At 36.4% G+C, this 24,178-nt stretch overlaps 1 long non-coding RNA gene across 1 annotated transcript; it reads right to left on the reverse strand.

Annotated features, from left to right (window-relative positions):
- Positions 1–219: 219 nt before the first annotated feature.
- LOC124887420 lies at positions 220–3,056 on the reverse strand. The gene is made up of 2 exons (XR_007045147.1): positions 1,728–3,056; positions 220–1,610 (listed from the first exon to the last, which is right to left on the reverse strand). It is a non-coding gene; the product is annotated as an uncharacterized LOC124887420 (long non-coding RNA).
- Between the last annotated feature and the right edge of the window lie 21,122 nt (positions 3,057–24,178).

A 24,178-nucleotide genomic window follows, 5' to 3' on the forward strand; every position in this document is an offset into this window, starting at 1 on the left:
ACTTTAAGAAAATGACAATCATACTTATCTCTTTTTCCACATTCGATCATATATAAATCCCCCTACTATCCCCATTTCAAAAAGAAAAAAGTTTAGGAAAAGTTTTTTAAAAAATCATTTGATTTTCCTCTTGTATTTTCTTGATTTAGAAAAATTGTAGTAATGGGTGTTCAAGAAAAAGATCCACTTTTGCAATTAAGTTTGCCACCAGGGTTTAGATTTTATCCGACTGATGAAGAGCTTTTAGTTCAATATTTGTGTAAGAAAGTTGCTGGCCATAATTTTCCTCTACAAATTATTGGAGAAATTGATTTGTACAAATTTGATCCTTGGGTTCTACCTAGTAAGTTTCTAGTTCAATCTTCTTTTGGAATTTTTGCTCAGTATCTGATATTGAATCGAGGCTTGTTTAATTCAAATTTGCGTTTAGCTTATCGAAATTGAGACCTCTAGTTAATAATGAACGAATTCTATCTGTCACACCGTAATCCTAGTTGGTATTACTTTGTGATATTGGACCGATCAAAAGGAAAAGAGTTTTTTTTTATAGTCTTAAATGTATCATTATATTTTTCTAGCTTTAAAAATATGTCATTAAGGGTAATAAAAAATCTAAAGTCAAATTATTTTTAGAGTGTAGCGATTGAGATGCTTTTAATGAACTAATAAGAAAATAGTGTTATATAAAATGAAACACTAATTTAGGTATTCGAATTTGAATGAGGTTGGAATTTATGGGGAAAAAAGGGCTTTTGAAACTTGTAAATTACGCATACAATGAGATATTTGTAGCTTTGGAAGTTTGCCACTACGACTAACAGGAAATGTTAAATTAATTTTGACTCAATTCTTCACCAATTATTTTTAAATTATATTTTTGTATTATTAATTATTTGAATTTGTTAATTGATGATTTTTTTCGTGTTTGATTTGTTATAGGTAAGGCAATGTTTGGAGAAAAAGAATGGTACTTTTTTAGTCCAAGAGATAGGAAGTATCCAAATGGATCTCGACCCAATAGAGTTGCCGGGTCGGGTTATTGGAAAGCAACGGGTACTGATAAGGTTATAACATCACAAGGGAGGAAAGTTGGAATTAAGAAAGCGCTTGTGTTTTATGTTGGTAAAGCACCAAAAGGATCCAAGACTAATTGGATCATGCATGAATATAGACTTTTTGAAACTTCAAGGAAAAATGGAAGTTCAAAGGTAATTTCACATTACTCCTTTCTTTTTTTTTTTTTCACGAAAATTTGCACTTTTAATTCCTCAATTATTCATAAATTTTAGTACTTATGATCTTTTTAAGTACATTTAACCTTCAATCAACTAAAATGTGCACTTTCGACTCACTTTCTTGTGAATCTTTGCAAATTAAGTGAATTATTAAAAATAAGCCATAAAAATTTATGTGGTTATTGAACATTTCATTAGGGGTAAAATGAGTAGTTTGAAGTTAAATTGTCATTGAATGTGAAAAAATGTCCCTTATTTTTTTATGGAATAAAACGAAAATAGTCGCATAAAGTCAGTGCAAGAAAGGGTGTTACATAAATCGGGCCGGGAGGGGAGGGGTGGGTGGTTCTATACGATGAATTTGTACCTTTGCACCTGGTATGCTTCTATATGTTAAAAGTAATTTGGTTAATCTGGAAAAAAGTGAAAATAGAACATGTTTTGTAGGGGAGGGGTGGGGTGGTTCTATACGATGAATTTGTATCTTTGCACCTGGTATGCTTCTATATGTTAAAAGTAATTTGGTTAATCTGGAAAAAAGTGTAAATAGAACATGTTTTGTATAATAAAGGGACCAGGAATGTACATTTTAATTGATTGGAGGTTAACATGACTTTGGCTCAACGGCCAAAGTCAAAATTCACAATAACTGGAAGACCAAATGTGCAATTCTACCTCATTTTCAATTGTCTGGTTGCAATTCTTAATGTGTATATGGTGTTTGTATATTTCAGCTAGATGAATGGGTGTTATGTCGAATTTATAAGAAGAATTCAAGTGGACCAAAACCTCTTATGCCTGGTTTACGCAGCAATGAATACAGCCATGCTGCTTCTTCGACGACTTCTTCTTCATCCCAATTCGATGATATGCTCGAATCATTACCAGAAATGGATGATCGGTTTTCTAACTTGCCAAGATTGAGCTATCTTAAAACCGAAAAACTGAACCTCGAACGCCTGGATTCAGCCAATTTTGATTGGGCGATACTCGCAGGGCTCAAACCAATGCCGGAATTGGGCCCTTCAAATCAAGCTCCAGGCGTTCACGCCCAGGCTCAGGCGCAGGTCAACAACCTCATCCAGAACAACAATAATATGAATTTTCTGAATGATGTTAATGCTCCTCCTACGAATATCAGAAGCAACACCAAGGTTGAAAGTATTAATCTGGACGAAGAAGTTGAAAGCGGAATCAGGAATCAACGGTTTGATAAATCAGGTTACTTCCAACAGAATATGAATGGACTTTCTCAATTGTACACGAACAATGTCAATGTCGGCCAATTCGGAATCCAGTGTCCGAACCAGACATTGAATCTGGGACTCAGGCAGTAGACATTGCTAGAGTAAAAAGATAGCAATAACAAATCTGAATGCCAGTAGACTGTATATAGTACAGAAGTTTTGGATTTTGGATTTCCGTGATGACGCAGGATTCGAGGAAGAGGGAGGAGGGCTTGGTGGTAATAGTGCCTTCATTCTTTTGGTGGACAATTGCAGATGCAAGTTGCACTCGAAGCCCCATTAGGCCTTGGGCACATCTGCTGGCGTCAAGAAAAAGAACCTTGCACTGTACACGCAGGAAATATATGCAGGGGAATGTATATTCTTCAGGACTAGGAATTGGGCTTTGTGGTTTGTTTTATTTCATGATACATTACCCAGATTAGGATGTGTTACTGAAATTCTTACATTTCTCTCCAGCAAAATTAGAAGATATATGGCAACTTTTGTACTCTTTTTTTTTTTTTCCAATCCTCATGGTCACAATTGAAGGAGATATGACGAATAAATAGAGGAGATCCAATATACAGTAGAACATGACCTTAACATTGATCTTTCTACGTGACATGTCCTCTTTTTTCCAACGTAAGAGTGAAGGAAGCACGTGAACGTCGTGCGTGAAGGTCGTCTTCCCGTATGTCATTTAGTATTAAAAAATTAATTATATCTGCTTCAGTTCAATTTTAATTTTATTATTTTATTCTAATTAATTATTATTAATTATTTAAGTATTAAAAAAATTATTAATATTTAATAAAAAAGGTAAAAAAAATAAAAATTAGTTATTGATGTTTTATCCTAGGTTGAGTCATTTAAGACATCTCTATTTCAATAATTTTAATTGAGATTTTCCTATATCATTCATAATTAATTATTATAATTTAAGTATTAAAAATTTAATAATATTTTTTGAAAAGATAAAATAGATACAGATGTCAAATTTAATAGCATTTCCTAAAAAAGTAAAATTGATACAAAATGATGTCTAACATGAAAAATTTAGTTCACTATCGAAATTTATCGAAATCATAGGAAGACATAAAGTAACATATATTATTTTAAAATGAGATAAAAATAAAATAACATATATTATTTTAAAATGAAATAAAAATATATTTGAAAAATTGATTGATTATCGAAATGTAACATATATTATTTTAAAATAAGATAAAAGTATATTTACAAAATTGATTGATTATCGAAATTTTATTTGTACCATATAAATTGAGGCAGAGAATCTTACTAAAAAATTATGTACAAAAATTTATAAATCACATAATTAACAACTTAAAAAATTTAAAAATATAATAATTAACAATTTAAAAAATTTTAAAAATATAAAATATTTGACTGACTCTCAGAATTATATCAAACATTATTTAAATTGGAATAGAAGAAAAAATTTTATACATCACAAAATTAAAAACTTAAATAATTTTAATGATTGATTATTTAAATTCTATTTGTATCACATCAATTGAGACAAAAATATATATTGAACTTGCGCTAGCACGGACCATCGGTATCTATTTTTTAAAGAATTACAAGTAACTGCTTGATGTCGCCCAAAAATTAACCTCAAAAGAAATATGTTGTGGTCGATGTCAAATATAATAATCCAAATAAAATGCGTGGAATTATCTCTCGAACTTGACGAAATCATGAGCAGTGCGAAAAAGTAAATGGGTTTTTTTTGAAAGTCACAGTAACACGTAGCCAAACTTGATTGCTTGAGGTTCTCTGGTTTCCTAACTCCGTAAGTTTTATCATGTTCAATTCACCTATCCAACAGCTCTGCATGCAAAGTCTGACAAGTTATGTATTATCAACCGTCTTGTGAATGCGTTGATATATCTCACCTTTTACCTTTTGAGTCTCAGGGCGTCGCCTTAATATCCTTTGTTCCTTACTCCGGTACAACTATCACCTTTTGGGTCTCATGTTGCTCAGACGAGGGTTGATAGTCTCGAATCACTGTCGCAATCTTCTTTTTCCAATCTCGAACTTCCTTGTGAGGATGATCTCGAATACATGCAATTCCTAAGCTTCTGCATTAGCTTAGAAAATAATCAATATAAAGGAGATTACAATACATGCAATCATAGTAATCTAGATGAATCTCCCGCTTCTCTTACGTTGTTAATCCTCCAGGGTTCCTACAATCCTAGCTAAGGAATTTAGCCACTCATGATTTTGCAACAACCCATGGAAATCAAGAAAGAAGACATGTAGTTAAGTGCACAATAATGATAAGAATGAAATCCAAAATCTTCAATTGATTACGAAATCAAAAATCCAAGAACAAAAGTATTGAGTATAAAAAAGTCAATATATGTGAAAATATCAAAAGTACCTAATTTAATAAGGGAATAACCCTAGGATATTTATAGTGTCTCAAAATAATAAAGAAATACTAATTAAAACAAAATAGAAAAATTAAGTTGGCAATGGTCACGTCTCTGGCAACGAGTCGTTAGGTCTGGTTACGACTCGTTTCCTGTTGTCGTCTCTCTCTCTTTAGCTTCAGTGGTTATGACTCGTAGGATTTTCTTACGAGTAGTATGTTGCTTATCGTAGTCACTCAGTCGTTTTTCACCTTCATGGCTTTTGAGTCTGTTATCATTACGACTCCTCACCACGAGTCGTAGTCAGTCTTTACGACTCGTGGTCTTCACTTGTCACCACTGAAGTATCAATTTTCAAAACTTTACACACTGTTCATAATACGACTGCATATTACAAGTCGTAGTTTGACCTTACGACTCGTAATCTTCCATTACTTCTCTCCTAGACTTCAACTTTTCCCACTATTAACACTACGGTTGCATACCACGACTCATAGTCACTCCTTACAAGTCGTAGTCAGTTTATACTTAACTTCTTCAGCTCAGAACTTGCCACTGTTATCCTCACAAGTATTTCTACGAGTCGTAAAGTGACTTAATGACTCGTAGAATGACCAGTACTTTAATTTTTTCGAGCAATTTATTCCATTTATCCTTTCAGACTACTTCTAACCAAATTTACCTGCAATACATACAAAACACACATCATATCCGACGAAATAACCTAAGTCAATGCATAATTTTACCGTTTTAAGCATCGAATGTGCCATGAAATCATGACATATCAACACCCTCAACTTAGAGCATTTGCATGTTCTCAGGGAAAAATAAAACACAAAGCAAAGATGATGCTTAACTGGAAAGATCCTGAGATACCATTGGCAGTCGACTTATCAATCATTGCTCAAAACACTTTACCCCCTCCTATTTTTAACCTTTTCAAACTCAACTGTGTACTTCTTTGGTACAACAAAGTGAGACGCAAGAATCAAGTGATGGCATTACATTAACAACGAATAACAAGGCATATCCTCAGTACGCTACCCGGACAGATAAGCAATCTAACTACGCAACCCATGCACCCTCATAGTCAAAGAAGTCCCTATCACTCAATTTGATTAACACAATTCTACAGGGATGATCAAGAGACGCTCGCACTCTCAAGGAAGTTTCGATTAGTGGCCGGTGCACTCAGTGGTGCCTCAGGCGATGGAGCTTGACCACTGCTAAAATTAAGAACATCTGCAGGTCGGGAACTACCAGCCCCCGTCGCCATCTCTTGGACCCTTGTTTGGCCGTCCTGCTCACTCTGAATACTGTCTACTTTCGCAGTCAACATTATCCTTCTCAGTTATATTTCTTTTTTTTCTCTTCGTTCCTCTCTCACCAGCCTCAACATTAGCCATAGGTGTCGAATCTCTAACAGCTTATATATCCTGTACCTCCTTCTCATCCTGGATATCCTCAATAATATGCATTGAGAGGATTTGTTTATTCTATAACTCCTTAATTACCTTTTGCAGTGCGGTCAACTTATCATGTACACATGCTAAGTTTGGGAATGGTCTGGAATTGGATGATCGCGGTGCTACAGTAGATGGTGTTGGTGTCTGAGAAGTCCCTGCTACAACTAAATCTTGAGGTTCGAACTATGTCATCTCAGCAGGGGTATCACCTAGGTCCTGAGGTTTGAACTATGTCATCTCAGCAGGGGTATCACCTAGGTTGATGAACCCCGGTGTCTCAATACTAGGCCTTCTAGTTAGGAATGCCTCAGCAAGCAATGCTACTCTTGTTCTTGCAGCCTTGGACATGGGCTAGCATTATCTCTAAACAAACCTAAATTTTTAGTAGTGCATGCGATGATGAATTGATCGACATCAGGGAGTTCTTGTACCCCTGCATTTAAGCAGATCTGAGTTAACAAACAAAGGAAGGCCATGACTTTGTTGGTACTGGTCGCTCGATCTCTGGTCTTTCTAGCTATCCATTTGGCTACATCTATCTCGTAGACTACCATAATGCCCGCGACCAAGGCTGCTTTATCAAGACTCAATACATTGTTCCTAGAGTTGGACTCAATCTGTGCCGCACAAGTATCCACCACACCTTCGCCTGAAATTTTAGGGTGTTCTTTGCGATCGATGACGAAGCGCCAATACCTCCAACTACCCAGGGAGCCTCCTCCCGGTCTATCGCAATAAGTTCGGCCATCTACCAAAAATAGATAAGCTTATCCTCTGATCCTATCTGCTTTAACTTTACTTACCGTATCTCATCGACCCAAAAATCAATCTAAGATTTGTTAGCCGGAGGTAAGAAATCTGGCCCATTCAGAACTCTACTAATAGTCTGATCTAAGATGTTTACCCGAACACCTCTAATTACCAAATCTTACAACGGGTCTGCACCCTTCCACAGTTACCCTTGAGGATTTAACCTCTTTAACTCCCTTTGGTATGCTGCATAGAAATCACAGGCCAAAGCTGAACTGTACTGCCTAGGAGCTCTAGTCATCCACTCAAAATTATATTTTCTGAACCGTGCATCAAAAGCAAGCATCTCAGACATGCCTTTTGTGCTTAGCTTTCTCTCCAAATAAATTCATCTTTAGGGTTTTCTATTGGTAGGGTTTATAGCGATATCTTTTCATATAGGGCTTGCATTCCGGGGTAACCCCACTGTTCAACGATGGTTACTGGAGCATGCTCAATGAAAAGTGGGGTGGGAAGTACTCGTGGTGGTTGAATCTCAACTGGTGTATCCCTATCCTTACTCCCACTCTCTTATCCAGATTCAAACCCAATTTTATCGTTACCCCATTCTCATTGTTTTTTATCTAAACCGTTTCTTCATACCCATGATTCTTTGTGCACCTCTATTATATTCACCCTCAACTTAGGCAATTTTTCTGAGTTGAGGTGCACAGTGTCCAAGGAGGACCAGAGCAAAAATAGGTTCATTGCAATTAAAAATGGGAAGGTGAATTGGTGTGAACAAAAAAACATATCTATTTAGCTTAAAATTGGGATCAAGGGATTCAAATTTCAATTAGTTGGTCAATTTAGGCTAAAGTAGACTCATCACAAAAATGACCGATGATCATCTTCTTACTGACTACCCTATAACCTAAGCAAGAGCAACCGGGCAAGTTTCAGATTCTACACACACCAGGAGCTAGGTAATGCCTTACACACATCTTGTATAGGGTCACATTTCTAGTTACTACCTATCCAGTTCATACAGTTGTTTGCCACAGTTATTACGTCCCTACTTTTAATGCCATTTCTATATTCACAACAGTCGTACGCAAGCACAAATCATACAGTTATCAAAATATTAGGAGAGGTTCCATTTTTCAACCAGTTTTAACAAATTCAGCACAATTAAACCAAAAACTTTAGCTACCTTAGATACAAAGTTTCTTCCCAAATAAACATCATACAAAACACAAAAACAAAACAAAACATATTGATTTTGTATTCAAACCGCAACAGATGGGAAAAGAAACACGGAAACAACAACCTGCGGTGTCTATGCGGTACATCACCACCCCAACTAAATGCTTATACACTATCCCCAGTGCATGTATAAAGAACCGAGGGGCAAGGACATACCTGAGTGCACTAGGAGCCAACTCATGCAGTATCAGTATGTGGGGCCTCAGTACGGGTACCACTCTCATCGTTAGTGGCCCTAGTAGTGACCAGGGCACTCAAATCAGTAGTACCACCGGTAGTGACTAGTGCACTCACTGGTGGCTCAGATAGCGGAGCTAGACTACTGATTAAATCAACAACATCTATAGGTCGGGAACTACCAGCCCCCGCCGCCATCTCTCAGACCCTTATCTAGCAGTCCTCCTCACTGCGAATATTGGCTGCTTTTACAACCTAAATATTATCCTTCTCAGTTCTCTTCTCTTCTTTCTCTTTCTTTCTTTTTCACCATCCTCAACATCAGTCGTAGGGGTCAAATCTCTAACAGCCTAGATATCTTGTACCTCCTCCTCATTTTAGATCTCCTCAATAATAGGCATTAAGAGGACCAGTCTATCTGTTAACTCCTCAATTGACTTTTGTAGTACGACATACTCATCCTGTACACTTGCTAAGTTTTGGGACTGAATACCCTCAAGCTAACGACAGATACACTGCTCGAACCCATCAAATTGGGTCTGCAGCACTCTCATCTCATCTTTAATTAGCTTATCAACCCAAGGCTTCACTCCCCCTTCCATTAGTCTCACCTTTGTCTCAATCATTCCCAACCTTTTCTTCATCTCAATCAAGAATGACTATGACACCAAAATATAACTAGCATGGGCCGATCTGGAATCGAATGGTCATGATGATACAGTAGATGTTGTCGGTGTCTGAGAAGTCCTTGCTAGATCTGAATCTTGAGGTTTAGACTGTGTCATCTCACCAGGGGTATCATCTAAATCAGTGAAGCTTGATGTTTCAGTACTAAGACCTCTAGTCCGGAATGCTTCAGTAGGCAATGTTGCTCTTGTTCTTGCAGCCTTAGACATAGGGTTAGCATCATCTCTGATGAAAACCAATCTGTAGTAATGCATGGCCTAATGAACTGATCGACATCTAGGAGTTCTTGTACTCCCGCATTTAAGAAAATCTAAGTTAACAAGCAAGGAAAGGCCATGACTGTGTCGGTACTCGTCACCCGATCTCATGTCGTAGTCCTTGAGAAACTCAAGCCATCTCCTTTGCTTGAGGTTTAACTCCTTCTGGGTGAAAACATATTGCAAGCTCTTATGATCTGAAATGATGTCAACATGAACCCAATTTAGATAATGCCGCCAAATCTTCAATGTAAACACCACAACCAATAAGTCTAAATTATGGGTCAGATAATCCCTCTCATGAACTTTCAATTGCCTAGAAGCATACGCTACCACCTTGCCATGCTGCTTCAATACACAACCAAGTACAGGATGCATCAAAATAAATCATAAAACCATCAGTACCCTCGGACAGGGTCAAAATCAGAGCGGAAGTCAATTTATTTTTTAGCTTCTTAAAACTCCCGTCACAAACATCCGACTAAAGAAGCTTCACTTTTTTCTGAGTTAACTTATTCAAAGGAGCAACAATCGACAAAATGCTCTCCACAAACCTCCTATAATAACCAGCTAAACCTAAGAAGCTCCGAATATCGGTTGGAGTCGTGGGTTTAGTCCACTTTTTAACCACCGCAACCTTTTGTGGATCCACCCTGATCCCTTTGCTAGAAACAACATAACCTAGGAAAGTAACAACATTCAACCAAGCCTCACACTTAGAAAAATTAGCATACAATTGTTGATCCTTTTGGGTCTGTAACACAATAGAAAAGTGATTGGCCTAATCCATCTCACTCTTCGAATATACCAAAATATTATTCATAAACACAATCACAAACAAATCTAAAAATAGATAAAATACTTGGTTCATGAGATCCATAAATATCGTCGGGGCATTGGTCAACCTAAAAGACATGACTAAGAACTCAAAATGTCCATACTGAGTATGAAAAGTAGTCTTAGGGATATCTTTCTCCCTAATTTTCAACTGATGGTAGCCTGAACGGATGTCAATCTTAGAGAAATACTAAGCACCCTGAAGCTAGTCAAACAAATCATCAACCTAGGAAGTGGGTACTTATTCCTCTCCGTCACCTTATTCAACTGACGGTAATCAATATACATCCGAAGAGAACTATCATTCTTACGCTCGAAGAGAACAAGAGAACCACACGGAGACACACTAAGGAGGATAAAATCTTTGTCAAGAAGATCTGTCAACTACTCTTTAAGCTTCTTCAACCCAATTGAAGCCATTCTATAAGGAGAGATAGAGATAGGAAGAGTGTATGTAATAATATCAATCCCAAAATCAATTTCTCTACCAGAAGGGACATTAGGAAGACCATCAGGGAAAACCTCAGAAAACTCTCTAAACACAGAAATAGATTGTAAAGAAAGACCTTTTGAGTTATAATCTTTAACCCGAACTAAATGATAATGACACCCCTTGGAAATCAATTTTCAGGCTCTAAGATATGATATGAACCTCCCTTTAGGCATTAAGGAACTCCTTTCCCACTCAATAACCAGCTCATTAGGGAATTTAAAGATGACTTTACGAGTCCAACAGCCTAAAGAGGCATAGCACGAGTGCAACCAATTCACCCCCAAAATGACATCAAAATATAGCATGTCTAATTCAAATAGCTCAACCAAAGTTTACCTACAACCAACATATACCACACAACCCCTATAGACCTACCTAGCAACCATAGAGTCAACCACCTAGGTAGAAATAGAAAAAGGGTCCTAAATACACTCAGGACCAAAATCAAAATGCACAACCACAAATTGGGTTAAAAAAAGGATAGACCCCGGATCAAGAAAATAATACACATCATGATAAAAGGGTTTCAATTTACCAGTGATGACATCAGGTGATGCCGCAGACTCCTGATGGGTAGTAAGAGCATACAAACAATTTTGACCAGTGCCAATACTAGAAGTGGTACCCTTCGGTGCAGGAGCTGATGAAGAGGCAACATGGACTTTATTCACCCCAGAAGCAACCTTACTGATAAGAATCGGGTTACATTGATAAACAAGAAAAATAATGTGGAAGCGAAAATCCTAAGATTAACTACAAGAAATTAAATTTAGATGAAAGTCTAGAATAAATCTCCAATTTTGAGATGAAGTGCTAAGAACCCTAATTGATCTTAGTATTCAAAATTAGTGGATTAAGACTAATTATGATACTAATAGAATCAATTCAAGAACTTAGTTCCATAGGTGATCTAGACCCCTATTTTGAAGAAATTAAAGATTACAATTAGTATAAGACTAATCACCTTCTTTAATTACCTTTAATAGAAACCAAAGATATCAAGTTAAGAATTAATCTTACCCCCTAAAGAATCGTTCTTATAAGGTTGCAAGATAAATTCCAAGTAGCCACACACAAAGGTGTAAATAAGAGAAACTCTTAATTAATAATAATGTTGTCTTGTTGAAAAATAACAAAATCCATTCCTATATATAGGGAAAAAACTTATCCCAAGTAGCATGTGATTCGAATTCTACTTTTATGGAAATAAATAAATCTAGGAAACTTTAAACTAGAAAACTTTAAAACTTGGAAACTTTAAACTAGGAAAATTTAAACTAGGAAACTTTTAAAGCAGGAACATAATATCAAAAATAAATCTCTAACTAAATAAGGAAAAGTTTCCAAATTTAATCAAAACTCATATGACCCAATCTTCTTCCAATTGGACTTGAACTTAAATTTTATTGGAAGTGGGCTAGACTGGATGCTATCATTTCCCTCTTCTTGAGAACAATTCATCCTCAAATTGGAATCTCGCAAACTCAAAAAGACATACAATAGTAAACAACATTCATTACTTGAAAGCAACAATGGCAGGAACAAAACAAGATAGTGACCATGTGTCTACTTAACCCAATTAATCCTTGAATGTATAGAAACGCATTTATAAAGCATGTGGAATCATCATCCCAATAGAAAATTATCTTCTTTGTTTGAGCACAACAAAATTCATGTATGGATGATGTCAGAGATGATATGTGACTCTCCAATTTAACTCTATCAATAAAATACTCTAATGGGCTTGCAAAAGACAACATAAGATCTATAGAATATGCATCAAATTGAACACTTTTATGATATAGCCAAGCATCCTCAATTACATTTTTTAGATATTTTGCCACATACCTATTCACATCAGCGCAAGAATTAAGAGTGTAGTTCATCACCTCCAAAAAGACCTTAGGTGTTCCAGCAATCCCAAGAATGTGAATAAACCAATCATACATACTGTATTTGGTCTTATATGGCAAAATAATAATACCTCGTTCCTTTTGCATGAGCATTAGATTCACAACTGTATTTTTGATCTTTTTGTCATGAGTTTTATCTTGAAAAGATCCAAAACAATTCTCTTTACCTTTATACTTCTCATCAAAATACACTTGCTCAATGTGATATTTAGTTCGGACCACCTTAGGAATAAGTTTATTCAATGATGATTTTTTTATGCAAATATTCCCATGAGTATCTGTAAAAGAGTCAAAATAACTAGAAGAATAAGTAGTAATATTAGAGTTAGTGTAAGAAATAACCTTATTGAAACTCTATCTCTCTCTACCTTATGATCATCCCTCTCCTTTTTACTCTCAAGATCATCTCTCTTTTCTTTTCTCTTGACCTCACTTGACAGCTCATTCTCTCCACACAACACAATCTCTTTCTTTTCCTCTCTTTAAATGTCAACATACACTCTCTTACTCCTTCTATTATTTTCTCTCTCAAAATATTTCATTACTTCTTTCATACATTTTTTGATCTTCATAAACTTGGGATGGAGTTAAAGGTACAAGTTTATATTTTCTTTTGTTTAGCTCAAAAGAAACTCTATTCTTTCCCTTATCATAAATTGGGTTCCCATCAAACTTCCATGGACGCCAAAACATGATATGACAATCCTGCAATGGAATTACATCACAAATATTATTATCGGAGTAACTCCCAATTGAGAAAGAAACCATGCATTGCTTAGTCGCCTTAAGTTCACCAAAACCATTATTTTTTATGCATGTAAGTTCCAAATTATCCACCATGTATGAACTTATAACATTAGCTCCACTCTCAAAATCAATAATCATAGAGTAAATATTATCTTTTATCCCATACCTTGTAAGAAAAATATTTCTCCTCAAATCAGTTATATTCACCGGGTTGGATGGATATGTGGTGACCTTTAACGTATCAAGTCAAGTGGAGACCTTTCTAAGTGCCCTGACTATGTTGTGGTAATGAGTCCCTACATCGATATCCTTTTCTGTTTGGGACATCTCAAAAATAATATCAAAGAAAACATAGATCTCTCAACTTTTGGCCCTTTTTTGGCTTATTGATATCACACTTTCTTGCCCTTTTTCCACTCAAATTACTACCTTTTGATGGATCCTTTAGGATTTATATATACAACCCTATTAGTAAAAAATTTTTAGAAGTAAGATGCAGAAAGAAAAAAATTTATCAATACCCAGACAAATTGGATTTGATGCGACAAGGAAGAAAGATCAATTTGTGTAAATATAATTTTTTTCAAATTTTCCCTCTTCTTGATTTTCCTTGTTGATGTTGGAAATCAAGAAACACAAAAAAATCTGAATTTTTTTTTTATAATACCTTAATTCTCAAACAGATAAATTTTCTCTTTTTTTAATTTCACTTTTTTCTTTTTTTTTGGCTATGTAGCTTAACAATGAAAAAAATATTTTTTTAAGTGTTTTTTTGTTGAAATTCCCAAGATTATTAAGAACAGAACCTTGATAGAACCTTCTGTTACCACTTGATAAGAATTGGGTTACATTGATAAACAAGAAAAATAATGTGAAAGCGAAAACCCTAAGACTAAAGACAAGAAATTAAAGATAGTTTAAATTTGATAATAAATTCTCAATTTTGAGATAAAGTGCTAAGAATCCTAATTGATCTTAGTATTAAAAATTAGTGGATAAAGACTAATTATGATACTAATAGAGTCAATTCAACAACTTAGATTCAAAGGTGATCTAGACCCCTATTTTGAAGAAATTAACGATAATAATTAGCATATGACTAATCACCTTCTTTAATTAACTTTAGTAGAAACCAAAGATATCAAGTTAAGAATTAATCTTACCTCCTAAAGAATTGTTCTTATAAAATTGCAAGATAAATCCCAAGTAGTCACACACAAAGGTGTAAATAAGAGAAACTCTCAATTAATAATAATGTTGTCTGGTTGAAAATAACAAAATCCATCCCTATATATAGGGAAAAAACCTATCCCAAATAGCATGGGATTCAAATTCTATTTTTATGAAAATAAATAAATCTAGAAAACTTTAAGCTAGGAAACTTTAAAACTAGGAAACTTTAAACTAGAAAAATTTAAACTAGGAAACTTTTAAAGTGGGAAAATAATATAAAAAATAAATCCCTAACTATATAAGTAAAAGTTTCCAAATTTAATCAAAACTCATATGGCTCAATCTTCTTCCGTTTGGACTTGGACTTGAATCGTGAAATGTGTATAGCACTTACCCATGCTTCTCCATAATTCTTGTGCTCGTTCTTGGATTTTTCTGCCATCATAAGTATCTTCTTGATTCACATTGAAGCACATCAAGTTTAATGCAAGTGGGATAGACTGGATGCTATCACTTACCCAGGGATAGTTCCTCATCATATGTCTATGCTGACCATAATTAAAACACTGATCCGTTTCCTCATCACAGAAATCACGAAGCACCCGACTAGAAAATCTACAAGAAGGATATGATAGAGTTAACTATACCCCATTGGTCTGAGATTGGGTACCCTGTGCCCTAGAACTACCAATATTATGGAAACGACGATCTCCGAGAAGCTTTGGATAAGGTGCACTAGCCGTCGAATAGGAACCAAGGTTACCCCACTTTATTTTAGACTATTTCCCACCATCCCTGCCACTCTGCTGCTGGCCTCCACCCTGTTCTGAATCCTAAAACTTCTTACTCTGCCTCTTTCCCATATTTGTTTGCTTATTCTTTTCCTTCACAACCTATTGCATACGTAGCACAAGTTGAGAGATGTCCATATCCTTTTTTACTAAGGCAACTTTGCTCTCTAAAGTTAGCTCACGAGACAAACCAGAAGCAAATTTTCTCATTCTAGCTCTCATGCTAGACACTAACTCAGGAGCATATCGAGACAATTGATAGAATTTTAAGGCATACTCCTTCACTGACATCCTACCTTGCTTCAAATTCATAAACTCCTTCGCTTTTGCCTCCCTCAACTCCTAAGGAAAGAAGTAGTCAAGAAAAGCACTAGAGAAATCATCCCATAAAGCGGGCTCAGTATCATCACCCCTAAGCCACTCCCACTCTTTATTCCATTGGTATGCTACATCCTTCAACTAATAAGCGATGAATTCTACACCCTCTACCTCAGTAGCATGCATGACCCAAAAGATCTTTTCCATCTCATTAATAAAACTTTAAGGATTCTCATCAACCTTAGTACTGTAGAAGGTCGGAGGGCTCAACCTCATAAACTAGACAACTCTAGCGACCTCAGACGAAATCACAACAATACCAACAGAACCCGTCTAACATGATTGAGATGTCACTTACTGGGTCAACATATGAATGGACTGGCAAAACTCAGCTATAGTGATATCTCCCTGAGGTGACTCAGTATGATTGCCATCACCAGCAAACCTAGATTGGGTCTGTACCCTAGGAGTAGGATGAGCTCCATCCACATTGTCCTCAGTCGGGACAGAAGATTTTCCTCGAATAATAGATCATCTGGGAAGCATGATCTGAAAGTCGAACAAATAGGAATTAGAGATATTCAAGACCTTAAACTCTATAGCTCTAAGTAGGACAATAAGAAAAAAAGAAGCATTCCTAAACGCCTCGTAGACTCTCTAGTATTAGTGTGGCGTGCTACACACTCATAAAAGAGACCCTACTTTCAATGGCTTTGTGGACACCTAATAACACCAAACCTAGGCTCTGATACAAATTTTGTCATGACCTGAACCAGGGCCTAGTCGCGAAGGGTATTCCAAGTCCACCGAGGATCGAAGACCGCCACCTGAGCCAACTCCAATACAACCAATAACACCTAGCAGCGGATCAATACCAATAAAATATAAAATATAATAAAAAATCCAAGAAGAATCTATATTAGATCAATATTTGAAAACATCCACAATACCTATGTCCACAGTATTTACAAAGCCTCTAACAAAAATAGAGTACCAATGAACTGTCGAGACATTCCCCCGACCATAGCCAAAACAAATCTAAAATAAAGTCTATGACATAAGAATCCAAAACATGAAATAAAGTGTTTTGAACGATGAAATCTCATCACTTTAAGTCAACTCACGAACTAACTACGAACACCTAATCGCTACGCATGAAAAGTAGACTTTTCTTTGGACCCTGCATTGCGTGAGGATACAAAATATGAACTCAATTAGTGGTTAGAGCGCTATCATATAGCTCAGGGATAAGAGAATAAATTTTTCCATGGATAATAATTCAAAACCACTTAAATCCCATACATACCATCAAATACAAATACTTATATATATCACATGTCGGGGTAGGGAACAAGGCTTAGTATGAATATTTAAAACATTAACCTGGGTTGTGTAGCTTAAACGTCATAAAATCCACACACGGGCTATATGGGTCCAGTTTTAACCCCCTGGTTAGGCCCCAGAGTGTTTTAGCCGCACGTACCAGAGATATCATAGAAGGCCGGGGATTTCCAAGTACCCTTCGCCAACCATGATACAATTATATATATATATGTATGTATATATATATATATATATATATATTATTTTGGTAATTTTTTTGTACCCTATAAGCACACAATCATTAAGATCAACCCTTACATCGGCAACCATGAGTTTTCAGTATCAGTCATTTGGACTCATACCTTCATGACTAGCTAACACAACCCCCTTTAAGCCTAATTATAAACATTTAACACACAACCCATTTACCAAATTCCAGGAGTCAGTTATAAAGGCATTATGAAGTGGTATCATCAGACCGACTATAGCTTGCAAACAATGTCATTAAGCCACTACTTAGGGGATTTCTTCATACCCTGCATACTCCATTATTAAATTACTTATGAGATTTATTCGTACCCTGCAAGGTATTCATTACTAAAGTCACTTGAGGGATTCCTTCGTACCCTATAAGATTTTTAAGATTATTCTTAGCCATTAGCCATTTATGCAATGCATTAATTTTGAAAAAGTAGACTAAACCAAGTGATTAACCATATTCCAAAACTAATTATGCAAGTGGGTTGAGGATATTATCAATTCTCATATCAAAACCAATTATTCGGGGAATCCATTGTACCCCTAAATTTATTCACCATCTGAAGCACCTAGACTTTGAACCATTGAAAAATAACAAGTTTTGATGTCTCTGAGTTGGGTACGACTTGGAGCCTTTAGTCGTACCCTTGGTCACGATTCATACCCTTATCCCCCTTTCTCTTTCGTATCCTAAGAAACATGTTAGGGTAATATATTTTCATCCATATGAAAAATCCATCCCTTCATAACCATGCATATAAGTCGTACATTACTCAACCGTATAGAGTGAAGTCTCCAGACCGAGTAGACTATTTTTGTTACGAATGAAGCTCATGATTAGGGCATGAGTCGTACCCTTGGTCACGAATAAAGGGTGAACACTCGTACCCATAATAGTGTGGTTGAACTAGGAGAGAAATAGGGTAAAATTTAGATTACCACTTGTACCCTAGGGTACGATTGCTCAAGGAACCATAAGAGGGAGTCATACCCCTGCACAATTAAGATTTTCAGCTTTTAACCAAGGACCTTTTGGCCATTTACCATGCCTAAAACCTAAAACCTCTTACTATATAAGGCATTATAGCCTCCTAACTCTTCATTTTACAAGACTTAAACATTCCAAAACACTCTAAAGGCTTCTTGGAGCAAGGTTGTAGGCTAGGGTTTGGAGACGTTCATCTAGTGCCAAGGAAGAGTCAAGATTGTTGGTGTATCATCTTATTTAAGGCATGTATCTCTTCCCTTATTTCAATATCTATAAAACCCACGTATTTCACACTTGGATTAGTAAGTGTACATGGTGGTTTTGAATCAAATGAAAAGGGTTTTGTTATCTAACAATGAATAATGATGATTCTTGCTTATTTGTGTGTTGATACATGTTATTGATGGTAGATTGTATATATGGGTACTTTTTGTATGTTTTTTAACATAAGGGTCTTGAGGAACCCTAGTCTTGATGATTCCTACCATGAAAATAGCCTTGTTGAAGGTATCCACCTAAGGTGTTTGTGAAAATATCCAAGTGAGTTGTCTAGTCATATGTTGTTGATGCGTTGAACTAGGGCAATGGCCCAATGAACATGGATGAATGATAAATGATGTGTTGAATAAATTATGAACCATGTGTGATGAAATTAATGACCTTGGTTATTGGATAATGAAAGGGTAAAGTCCCTAGATATAAATATGAACTCAAATTGTGGGTTAAATCCAAGTGTGGTGAGAATGTGGCATAGAATTGTTGTAAGGGTATTGATAACCATAACTTGTTTTGTATGTTGGATTAAGTGAAGGAATTGGTCCATTAAGATGGTTGAGCAATGGAGGCTCCCATAAATACCATGTGGTCATGTATAGTGTTGAATTGGCTAGAATGGTTAAAGTCCCTTAATGTTGTATTGAATGTATGTTGATGCATGGGCAAAGGGGTTAAAGTCCCAAATTCCAACAAATGATAGCTGTGATGGCTTGAGGACAAAGTTTCTTGCCTTATGAATGGATTGAGGTTGAAGTCTCTTGGCCAATGATTATTGCTCGAGGTTAAAGTCCCATGCTTAAAGAGATCACTTGAGGTAATAGTACCTCGCCCAATGTTTGAGCCCGTGGTTAATGTCCCTTTCTTGAATGAATATAAGTATGGATAGAGTTTCTTATGGAATGAATGTGTATGCAATTAACGTCCTTGGTTAATGAATGAGTAAGCATGGTTGAATACCTTTGTCTAAGTGTATGTGATTGTGGTTAGAGTCCTATGCATAGTGTGAAATATTGAACCTGTAAGTGTAGAGGGTCGAAGTTCCACACTTCATGTCTAATGAATGAATGCTTGAGAATGTTTAGAAGCCTTGATATCCTGATTGGTATATAGTATATGTATAGGTATGGATAAGTGTATAAAGGATATAGAATGTGATATATTGACGTGTTATTGACTGGTGATGTTCTCTTATCACTTATCGTTGAGTTATATGCTAGCATTCCAACCGCGAACCATCTACGAAAGCTATATCCTCACGCGACGTAAGGCCCAAAGCATTTTCTTCTTCTCCTATGCAGTGAATAGTTGATCAAGAGGTTCGTGCATTGACTTGAAGGGGTGAGCTTCCTTATATTCAGAAGATATTCATCTCTTAGTCCTTAGCTTTAGACTTGGTGTGGCTATAGTTGAGGGCTTGTCCCAACATATACATTTATTGACATCGGTTTTGTGAAAAGGCATTATGAATAATTGTGAACTTGGTCATAGTTATTATAATGAAACTAATGTTGACTTATGATATTCTTTCTGCTATCTTAACTTGTGAGTTGGAGTTACTTTGACTCCTATGATATGATGAGGTGTTTAGGTTGGGTTATGGGGCGACCTCTGATGCATGTGTGCTTAAGGTGCCCATATGACATGGCTCAAAGTTCGAGGCATGTCACCAACCCTATGCACCCAAAGAGTTCATAAATCATCAATTCAATGCATAACAATTCAATAATAATCATGGGAAAATATTTAAACCAAATATATTCAAAAACCTCAACCCATAGTTCAAAACCCAACATCAAAACTATGCATAGTAATAACCAATTCATGCCATAATGAAAAGATAAATATAGGGAAATAGGTACATGCCTTAATTTCCAAGTAATTCAAAGAAAATAATCTCCTTTGGACCCTAGATGATCACCTCCTCAAGGCCTATCATTGAGTTGGATAGGGGATTTTAAGGGATAATGATTGAGAGAAAAAATAATGACCTTAGTATCGTGAAAATAGATGAGAATTGGCTTATATAGTGCTTAAGGGTCTTTTTAAGTGAAAATACCCCATTGACCCTCAGCTCATTTAAAATAAACAAAATTGCTGCAGAAAATGCATAGGTTCATGGTACGAACCTTATTGTGGAGGCTCGACCTCCATGTCACGGACCTTATCATGGAACACAGCCTCCGTGTCACGAAGGTTAGTCTCCACGATAACCTCTCTGGCACGCCAATATGGCAGATTCTTGCTGCCTTCGAGGTCCAAAATCACCTTGAACCCCATTCAAAGATTTTAATACTCTTTCGTATTACCCTTTTAATATCCCTGAACATAATTTAGGTCAAAAATTGATATTCCAAGCATGGGAAGGCCAAAAATAAATTGCTCAAAATTTGAGGGTATTACAAAATCAATCTTGGATATAACGGTCAGAGTAAGAACTCTAGCCCATTTTGAATTCTACAAATAGTCTGAGCTAAGATGTTTACCTGAACACCTCGAACTACCAAATCTAACAATGGGTCTGCACCTTTCCACAGTCGTCCCATAGGATTTAACATCTTCAACTCTATTTGGTATGCTACATAAAACTGACGAACCAAAGCTGGGTTGTACTAATCCAAAGCTCTGGTCATCCACTCAAAATTATATTTTATGAACTGAGAGTCAAAAACAAACATCTCAGACATGCCTTTTGTGGTCAGCTTTCTCTCTAAATAAATTCTTCTCTGGGGTTTTCCATTGGTAGGGTTTATGGTGATATCTTTTTCATATAGGGATAGCATTTCGGGGTATCCCCACCATTCGACGATGGGCACTGGAGTAGGCTCAATGAAAAGTAAGGTGGGAGGTACTCATGATAGTTGAATCTCCACCAATGTATTTCTCTTCTCACTTCCACTCTCATCTCTAGATTCAGACCTATTTTCATCATCACCTTTATTCTCATTGTTTTCTTACTCGAAGCTAGATTCTCCATCACGTGCATTCTCACCATCATATTCCTTATCATCATCATAATCACCATCCTCCTCAGACTGGGACGGTGAATGGAGTGGTGAGGTACTAGGGTTTTTATTCTTGGCCTAGTCCTGGGTGGTATGATCTCTTCTGAGGTTGCTTTTGCACTCCAAGTTCACTTCTTCCTTGGATCCACCTTCCCCTTCAATGGATATTCCTCTACTGAGCCATTTGATTCATCGGTATCCTCATTCATGAGATGACAATTAGTTTTTTAGGCAGGCTTTTCTGAGGTTTGCTTATTTGTTGATTACTTATTTGTCGAATCAATTTTTGGAGCCATAGATACCTGTTGAAGCAGACCCATTAGTAAGTCCTTGGAAAAGTAAGAAAAAATAAGAAAATTTGGTGTCAGTTTAGTAGGTATTGGACACCTTACTACTCAAGGGTACGAGTTGTTAGGAGACTCGTAAGGTGGAAAGATGCCTAATAAGTGTTCACTGGTCAGGTAACGAGTCCTCATAATGAGTCGTAATTCTAGCATATGATTTGTTACCAACACTCATTAGCTAACTATAGGTCGTATAGTGTGACTACAACTCATTGAGATGAGTCGTAATGTTAATAGATTCCACACTTTTCTAATCAACCATGTTACCAGCAGTTACGAGTCATGTAACAACTCATTTGGTGACTCTTCAAAACAAGTCCCGTAGCCACTGTAATATGTTTGTTTAGAAGAGGTGATCACAATAAACCTTACCAACACAAGATTACACATTATATAAATCACCACAATTCCTACTTCACCCTTAAGCAAAGATTCATAGTAAAAAGTCCATGTTTACTCCCGTTATCACATTACTCTATACAATACTCAAGAATAGGGCTCAACTATTGTTAAGCACACATATTTCAATCAAGGAACCCAAGAAAATCATACACATTGAAGTACCATCTTAGTATATAGAAATTTAAGCACAAAAGTACTTACTTGTTTCCTTAACTTAGATTTCTTATGAATTTAACTTCAATGATCTTGTCGTGCCCTAACTCTTTAGATTTTCAACTTTAGGAGATTTTGCTTAGTTGACTTTAAGTTTAAGGGATGAATTTGGAGTGTTGTAATGTTACGTTAATCAATGAAGGGAATGGAGGGAGTCATCGGATTTGAATAATTGGAATACAATCAATCGGGTATTTGATTTCCCTTTTAAATCAAATAGATAAGATCGAGTAGACCGGTTAGGCCAGCGATGTCGGGCCAGGTTACGAGTCTTGACTACGACTCGTAACCACACACTATGAGTCATAAACTCCACCATAATGACTGGAACCTTACCTCGGTTTCTAGTTATTATGACTCAAAGTGGTTAGTCGTAGTCACTAACTATGACTTGTTCTGAGAGTCATAATGACTCCATAAACAAAATACGCAAGCCGTAGGTCCCTATGACTCTTGGTAATGGGTCGCAAGGTCTGGTTATGACTCGTGATGTGGGTCATATAGCCTGGCACTAGAATTTTTTTGGTTTATTCCTCAAATCTCTAACCCTTTACACCGAACACACAAGTTACCCTATAGTCAAATAAGTACAAAACATAGGTTTCCCCTACGCAATGCTTGATTTAACATCACGATACGATGTGGCTAGGTTGGGATCTCAAATTTTACCAACCATCCCCATGGGTTGCCTCTCATGCAGTGCTTGATTTAACGTCACGGCACAATGCGATTGCCTTGGTTACTCAAACTTCAGCAAGGTTCATATCATTAACCAATTTCACTTCCCTAGTGTTTTCCATGTAGTGCTTCACCCTTTGCCTATTCACCTTGAATGGGGATTTACCATCACGCTTCAACTTGATATCATCATATGGGAACATCCTCACCAAAGTGAACATCCAAACCACTTGGAATTCAACTTACCATAAAATAAGCGAAGTCTAGAATTATACAACAATACCTGATCACCGAGCTCAAACACTATTTTATCAATTTTTTAGATCATGATACAACTTCATATTCTCCTTATATAGAGCAGAACTCTCATACTCCCAGAGTCAAAACCATACTCATTCACCTTGCTCATCCTCAATTTCTCTACATCGTGCCATTCAAAATTTAACTTTTTCAGCGCCCATGGTGCCTTGTGTTCAAGTTCAATAGGCACGTGGCATGCCTTTCCATACACAAGTTGATACGGAAAGGAATCTATGGGTGTCTTATAAGCTGTCCGATAGGCCATAATACATCATCCAACTTTCTCAACCAATCAGTTATGTTGGCATTCACAGTCTTCGCCAATATGATCTTGATCTCTCGATTGGCGCCCTCAACGTATCCTCTAGTCTGAGGATGGTAAGGTGTTGCCACCTTATGCTTCACACCATATTTTTCAAGCAGAGACTTAAATGGAAGATTACAGAAATGCAACTCACCATCACTAATTATTGCATGCGGAGTGCCAAACCAAGAAAAGCTTGTTTCTTCAGAAAGGCGGTGATACTTCTACCTTCATTATTGGGGAGTGCTACCACTTTCACCCATTTGGAAAAATAGTCAACCACAACTAGAATATATTTCATACCATAAGAGCTCACGAATGGACCCATGAAGTTAATCTCCCATACATCAAATAACTCTTAACTCCAAAA

Source organism: Capsicum annuum, chromosome 9, assembly GCF_002878395.1.
Source record: "Capsicum annuum cultivar UCD-10X-F1 chromosome 9, UCD10Xv1.1, whole genome shotgun sequence".
In the NCBI taxonomy this organism is placed as follows: domain Eukaryota; kingdom Viridiplantae; phylum Streptophyta; class Magnoliopsida; order Solanales; family Solanaceae; genus Capsicum; species Capsicum annuum.